Source organism: Hyaena hyaena, unplaced genomic scaffold, assembly GCF_003009895.1.
Source record: "Hyaena hyaena isolate Hyena2069 unplaced genomic scaffold, ASM300989v1 scaffold_3, whole genome shotgun sequence".
Classification (NCBI taxonomy): Eukaryota; Metazoa; Chordata; class Mammalia; order Carnivora; family Hyaenidae; genus Hyaena; species Hyaena hyaena.
The window spans coordinates 1,712,518-1,720,029 of NW_024080635.1; positions in this window are offsets into that span (position 1 = coordinate 1,712,518).

A 7,512-nucleotide genomic window follows, 5' to 3' on the forward strand; every position below is an offset into this window, starting at 1 on the left:
TGTATTTTTTTGGTCCTCTGGGTGTTTAACAGAAAGTAGGGCTAATGGACACTAGGCCCTGAGTCTGCGGTTTTGCGGAGTATTTCTTGAAGTGAGTACACAGCAGAATTGCTGGAGTGGTGCTTCTTGCCCTTCTGTATCTTGAGGCACATTTTGTTAATTTGAACTGTGGCCCTCTAAGCAAAAACTGTCTAGAAGAACTTCTTTACCTCTGTCAGGATGAATTTCCAGGCTAACCTAGGGCCCTTCTTTTCATGGACCCCTTGGAACATGATGGGCTATTTGGGGCATTGATTGTGAAAATGAGCAATGGGATACTGTTAAGTCCAATGGAAGAGCTGAATCCAGGATAAGAGCTCTTGGGATGCACTAAGCCTTAGTACTAAGTTGTACGAAGGTACAAACCTGACTAGGAAAAAACAGGTAGCCGCACCTCTTACTACCAGTGCTGTGTAATGGGGTTCAGTAAAAGCAAGTCAGTTTTAATTACACAATACAAATTATATTTCTTTTTATTTATAATAAATTTTTATTTATATTTATTTATTTTTAAATGTTTTTATTTGTGAGAGAGAAAGAGAGACCGCATGAGCAGGGGAGGATCAGAGAGAGGGAGATACAGACTCTGAAACAGGCTCCAGGCTCTGAGATGGCTGTCAGCACAGAGCCTGACGCAGGGCTCGAACCCACGAACCACGAGATCATGACCTAAGCGAAAGTCGGACGCTTAACCGACTAAGCCACCCAGGCGTCCCATATTTATAATATATTTTTAATGTATTACTATTTTATGTGAATTTTGAAATGCAGTTTGTGTTAGTTTTTAAATATGCCAAAATGAAGATAACTCAGTGGAAGGAAAATGACTATGTTCCCTTTTGTGTGTGAAGGTGGCGCTCCTGACCCCGCAGCAGCACAGAATTTATTTGTTTTGTTTATTGTGATGGTTGTGCCAGTCTCTCCCCCAACGCTTCTAGTTTCAGGTATGTGTCTTGGCCTCGGGAGCATGCTTTTCTCCTTTGCCAAGCAGTTCTCCCGCCCCGTGACAGCGCCACTCATCTTCACCTTTGTGCCTTATTCTGCTGTGTGGGCTGTCTTGCCCATTTCCAAAAACGCGAACGGCACGTTCACTGCCCACGGAGTCGCAGAGGTGAAGTGAGTGAACTCTCGGTGTTTCGCTGAGATTTATGCAGTGGCCATGGGGCAGCTGCCTCTCAGCTCTTGCCCTTGTTGCTAATGTGCATACAGGACTAGCGCTGCAGTGGTCATGACACTCCAAAATTGGGAGTCTTACGTGAAAGCTCCCAAGTTTGGAGGAAAGAAGAAGAATGAAAAAAACCCACTATAGATCATCACAATGGAAAAACAAATTGTATGTGGGCTAAATCTCCTCCATAGGTTGCTGTTTGGAAAGCCCTGCTTTAAAGCACAGCTCAAGGGGCGCCTGGGTGGTTCCGTTGGTTAAGCATCTGACTCTTGATTTCCTCTCACAGTTTGGGAGTTCGAACCTTGCCTTGGTCTCTGTCTGCTTCCAAAGGAAGCAAGGAGCCTGCTTCGGAATCTGTCTCCTGATTTCTCAGTCCCTCCTCCCCTCCCCTCCCAAATAAAAATAAAATTTTAAAAAGCACAGCTCAAGTCCTGTCTTCTTGAAGCCTTTACCTTTTGTCAGGATGAATTTCCAGGCTAATCTGGAAGAAAGCGTGCACACGAGTCAGGGAGGGACGGGGAGAGTGAGAATCTTAAGTAGGCTCCTTGCCCAGCACATGGGCTCATCACCTGAGCCAAAATCAAGAGTCAGACGCTTAACCGACTGAGTCACCTAGGTGCCCCATATCCTTCCGGTATTTCTATATGTGGTGTCTGCATTTTACAAATATAGAAATTAGTAACACCTAGACCCATATGGCAGTTAAGGGGCAGATTTGAGACTCTGACTCTGTTCATTGTCTTCATACAACATCCTTTAATAGATAACAAGTCACGTGTATGTAATGATCCTGTGAGGTCAGTATAGGAGCTATTACTCAACGTTTTACATATAAGGAAACACTTCATGTTTGGGTGATATTTCTAAGGCATAACCCAAAAAGAGATCACAGACAAAGATTGTGCCATTCTCAGACACTTATTCTGGAAGTTCAAAAGCTAATGTTATTTAGCAAAAACATTTGAACTGTAGAAACATCTGGTTTCTTAGGACAAGACAGTAAATAGTGGATTTCTATTGTTTCTTCCCACTGCCAAGTAAATATACAACTGTGTGGGGTTTTTTGTTTCTTTAATTTATATCTCTCTATTTTTAAGAATTTTTTAACATTCATTGAGACACTGGGAGAGAGGATGAGAGAGAATGAGTGGAGGAGGGGCAGAGAGAGAAGGAGACAAGATTCTGAAGCAGGCTCCAGGCTCCACGCTGTCAGCACAGAACCCGACGTGGGGCTCGAACTCACAGACTGCGAGATACATGACCTGAGCTGAAGTTGGATGCTTAACCAACTGAGCCACGCAGGCGCCCTTGTATTTACATATTTTTAAGTAGGCTCCACACCCAATGTAGGTCTCGAACTCATGACCCCAAGATGAAGAGCTGTACACTCCACTGACTAGGCCAGCCAGGCCCCCGTGTGTGTGTGTGTTAAACTGCCTCCAAGTATAAATGTTAAGGACATTAGAGTCATCGATTCTGATACCGACTCTCATTCTTTAACTGTATGACCTTGGGACATTTCCTTAACCTTTCTGAGGCGTAGTCTCCTCAACGCTGAAATGGAGAGGATGACTACTGAAGTGCGAAGGACGGCACGTGACACAGAGTAAATGCTCTGTGAGGGCTCGTATTATTGCTTTGACAAGCATAATAAATGCTAACAGCCTCTTCCTTTTCTTCTTATTAAAAAACCAGTGTACAGTGTTTGGTTAGGGGGTGTCACCACCCTAGTAAACCACCCTGGTAGCCAGTGCATTGCTGCTAAGGTCTGTGTTTACGAAGAAAGAGAAAAAAAGCCGCTTCTTTCAGCTTCTCCCCTCTCCTGTTTTCTCTTTAGACTTCTTTTCCCTTACTGCTTCTTTATGCCAAGTGTTTCCTGTTTAATCTAATTTTCTTTCTTCCACATGTGAGTTGAGCATCCATTTTCAAAAGCTGTGCCCATCTCTTTATGCCAAACCAGTTGCCCTTCTGAGGAGCTCCCTTCCGCTCTTGTCTTCTGGATTTCCTTGTAGCTCACAGCATTAAACATTCAGGGGTGTATCACAATGAGAAGGAAGATGAACAAGTTATTGGGTGACATTTTCTGCCTTTATCATTGTTCCCCCAGCCCCTCCGTAGCCCTCTTCAGGACCAGTGCACTTCATCATAATTAGTCAACCAGCTAAGCTTACATAACTCACCAGTTCTGACCTTTGATTTTTTAATCCAAATTGCTTTTTTCCCAATGTTTTATTCATTTCCGAGACGGAGAGAGAGAGACAGTGTGAGCAGGGGAGGGTCAGAGAGAGAGGGAGATATAGAATCGGAAACAGGCTTCAGGCTCTGAGCTAGCTGTCAGCACAGACCCCAATACGGGGCTTGAACCCACGAACCGTGAGATCATGACCTGAGCCGAAGTCGGATGCTTAACCGACTGAGCCACCCAGGCGCCTCCCCAGATTGCTTTTAAAACTGCTTTATTGAGGGCGCCTGGGTGGCTCAGTTGGTTAAGTGTCAGACTTCGGCTCAGGTCACGATCTCACAGTCTGTGGGTTCAAGCCCCGCGTTGGACTCTGTGCTGACAGCTCGGAGTCTGGAGCCTGCTTCAGATTCTGTGTCTCCCTCTCTGCCTCCCCTGCTCACTCTCTGTCTCTCTCTTAAAGACATACAAAAAAAATTTTTTAAACTACTTTGTTGAGATAGAATTGTACTATACAGTTGACCCACTGAAAACGTACATACAATTCAGTGGTCTTTAGCATATTTTCAGTTGTACAACTGTTGCCACAATCCATTTTAGAACAATTTCACTCCCCCCAAATCCCACTACCTTTTTAAGCATACTCCCCACCTTCCTGCCTCCCAGTCCTAGGCAATTACTAATCTACTTTCTGCTCTTTAGATCTGTCTATTCTGTTGCCCAGATTCTTACCTGCCAATCCTGTCCTTTTTTGAAATAACTGGAAACGCACCTTTTAGAAGCTATTTGGACTCATCCCACCTGCTTGATCCCAACTTCCCTGGGTTCTCAGACTTCCAAAGAAATACTTAGACAGTGAGACCGTGTTGTAAATATTTGGATATATTGTTGCATAAAGTCCCTTAAGTAAGTATATGTAGTCACAATTCTGTTATTTATTTTGAGAAGAGAGCAGAGGTGGGGTAGAGGGAGAGGGAGAGAGAATCCCAAGCAGGCTCCACGCTGTTAGCACAGAGCCTGACAGGGGCCTTGATCCCATGAACAATGAGATCATGACCTGAGCTGAAATCAAGAGCCCACGCTAAGCCAACTGAGCCACCCAGGCACCGCTATACCTTATTTGAACCTTTTTTTAATGCTTAAAAAAAAAAATTTTTTTTAACATTTATTCATTCTTGAGAGACAGAGTGTGAGCAGGAGAGAGGTAGAAAGAAAAGGAGACGCAGAACCTGAAGCAGGCTCCAGGCTCAGCTGTCAGCACAGAGCCCGACGCCAGGCCTGAACCCATAAACCATGAGATCATGACCTGAGCAGAAGTTGAAACCATGAGATCATAATCTTAGCCGAAGTCAGATGCTTAACCTACTGAGCCACCCAGGCGCCCCTGAACCTTCTATCTTTAGTGGTCTGTTTCAGTAACACTTAATCCAGGTTTTCCTGGATCCCAAAGCTCCTGGCGCCATGCTCCTTAGGAAGAGATCCTTAAAGTCATGTTTTCATATCCAATTCCATATTCCTTATTTATGTCTACAGAACCCCTAGCCTCCCACTCCCCAGACTGCAGCTGTCTTGGATTCCTCTTAGACTTCCATTCCCTGCACTCATTCCTTAGTTATATTGATCACTCCTTTTCCCTTTTTTCTCTTTGTTGGATATCCTTTCCAGTTGAGGCATAGCTCGAAGCCATCGTTCCTTTTCTTTTTATATAAGCAGATGTAATGTGTATGTTGGGATGAGTGGCCATTTTTGTTATCTATGTTCGTTTTTGTGTAAGAACAAACCTAATACGCTCCCCACCGAGATTATTTGTCTGAATTCCACCTAGGGATCTGTGCGCTTGGAGGAGGCTGCAAATGTAGATACTCTGGTATCTCTTGAACGAACAAATGGATATGATTCCCGCATTTGGTCCTTTTCCACCTCACATCATTATTGGCCATATGTACGTCTCCCCACCTGGAATGTAAAGCTCCTCCATCCTTTCCATTTCATTCCTCTGTTTTGCATGTGACAGGGTTCCCCAAGTTGTAAATGCATAATCTCCCAGAGCCAGGGCCTCTGCTACTAGTTCCTTCTGGAAGCTTCCCGACCAGCCTGCGGTCCTGGCCAAGTCTTCCTCTAAGCCTGTTTCTTCATCTGCCATAATAGCACCTACCTCACAAGGCTGGCACGTTAAAACATTTGTTACTCAATGCTTCTCTTAAACAGTTGTGACTCTCTAAAAATTAAAGGAGGGAGGGACGAGGCCAAGAAATAAATGAGAAAGGGCAGGGACGCCAGATAAACTACAAGACAGCAGCGAGGTCCCAGCCGAGTCTGGGCGGCAGGGCGTTCCGGAGTGACAGGTGTTCCAGCCAACAGCGGCTCTGGTTCCGCCCCACGTGTCTTTCTCTGGCTCCGATTGGCTTGGCTGCGGACGCCCAAGGCTCTCATTGGCCGCCAGGGCCTGCCTCTCCAAGCCGCCTGGCGGGTGTGCGCTGCGGGATCTGGTGGATGCAGTTTGCGTGTGAGGGTCCGGGACTGGCAGGCAGTGAAGCGCCTGGTCGCCAACATCGCAGTAATGTAACCGGAAGTCGGGATCACATAGACTAGCTGTCCCTGGCGTGGCTACGATTTTAGGCACACACCTGTGGGTGTGCCGCCGCGTGGGCTCAAATCCCTGTCCGGACATCAGTTAGGGTGGCTTTGGGGTCAGTCATTCACCGTCTCAAGGCTCGGTTTCCTCCTGAGACAGGGAAACTGAAGGACTCCATAAAATGCGATTCGTTCCTTTCTCTGCTCCTATTGCTAGGACCTGTACCCCCACTTTGCACATATCTCTTCCTGCAAATAGCATACGTCCTTGTAAGTGACAGGGAGTTCATGATTTCGGTAGAATAGATAACATCTAAGGAAGGACCAGGTGAGAATAACCAGCAGAAGCTGTCATATGCGAATTCCAGACCACTGGCCTAGACAGTTCCAGGCCAAGACCCCTGGCTCCAAAGAGTAACTCCTGGGCCCTCCTCTTTGTTCTAGCTGGTTCCTGGATGCCTGCAAGGAGAGTACACCGGAACACAATCCCCAATGAGAACCCCAGACCCCGAGCAAAGAGGAGGCTGTCTCCTTTCTGAGTCTTCCACTCTGTACCTGCACTTTAGCTATACCTTCAATACACTCTTTCACCTCCTGCTGGCTCTTGTTTGATTTCTATCCTTGAATGCAGTCAGGGACCTTCTTGACCGGTTCCCTGGGACCCCGTCTGGGTCCTCACCAGGGCTGCCAGCATCACTTTCAGTCGTAAATGGGGATGGTGCGAAAGCCTATCTCAGGGATCCAGCAGACACTCAGGAAATGGGGGCTCTTTAATCGGGGGCCCACTTTACAGGACGCACTTTTCCGTCCCCCCACCAAGAATGTGACCTTGGGGTGTCTCGTAGGTCGCAGGCCCCTCCCGGGGCCTAGCTGCGTGACTCTTTTATCTTTCCAGGAAAAGTATTTGTGGGGGGGAAAATAAGACTGAAAAGGAAAAGGAAGGTTCCTACTACTCACTGCTGTACTCCTCCCTGAAAAGAAAAGATAAAACCACACCGGTTACCCACTGACTGCGAATAAATGTCGCTGATGGTTAGCAAGAAAAAACAGGCTTTCATTTTTTAACATGGCTCCCAAATACTGGAGCCTTCTAGGGCTAATGCTTATAGATGCCGCTTTCCACGGCTGTGTTCCTCATGGGTTTTTTTTTCCCCCTCCAGGGGGAAAAAAGTTTTAAGTCAATTCAAAAAGGCAGCAAAAGGCACAGTATCTATTTCTATTTTGTTCCAGAACTTAACCTTTTTGAACTATGCAAAAAAAGTGCCACTTCATTATTGGATGAAAATATTTTTTTGTAGGAGACAAAGCAAGGGAGTGTCTGCATATACAATATTGGTGAAGGGATATACCCATAGTGTTTTAACTCCAAACACAACCTTAAAGGTGGCGATGAGGATGGTACTCTACTCTCGTCTTTTTATCAAAGAAAAAAAAGTTTTTTGTTTTTAAATTTTTTTTAATGTTTTATTTATTTCTAGGAGAGAGAGAGAGACAGCGTGAGCATGGGTGGGTCAGAGAGAGAGGGAGTCACAGACTGAAACAGGCTCCAGGC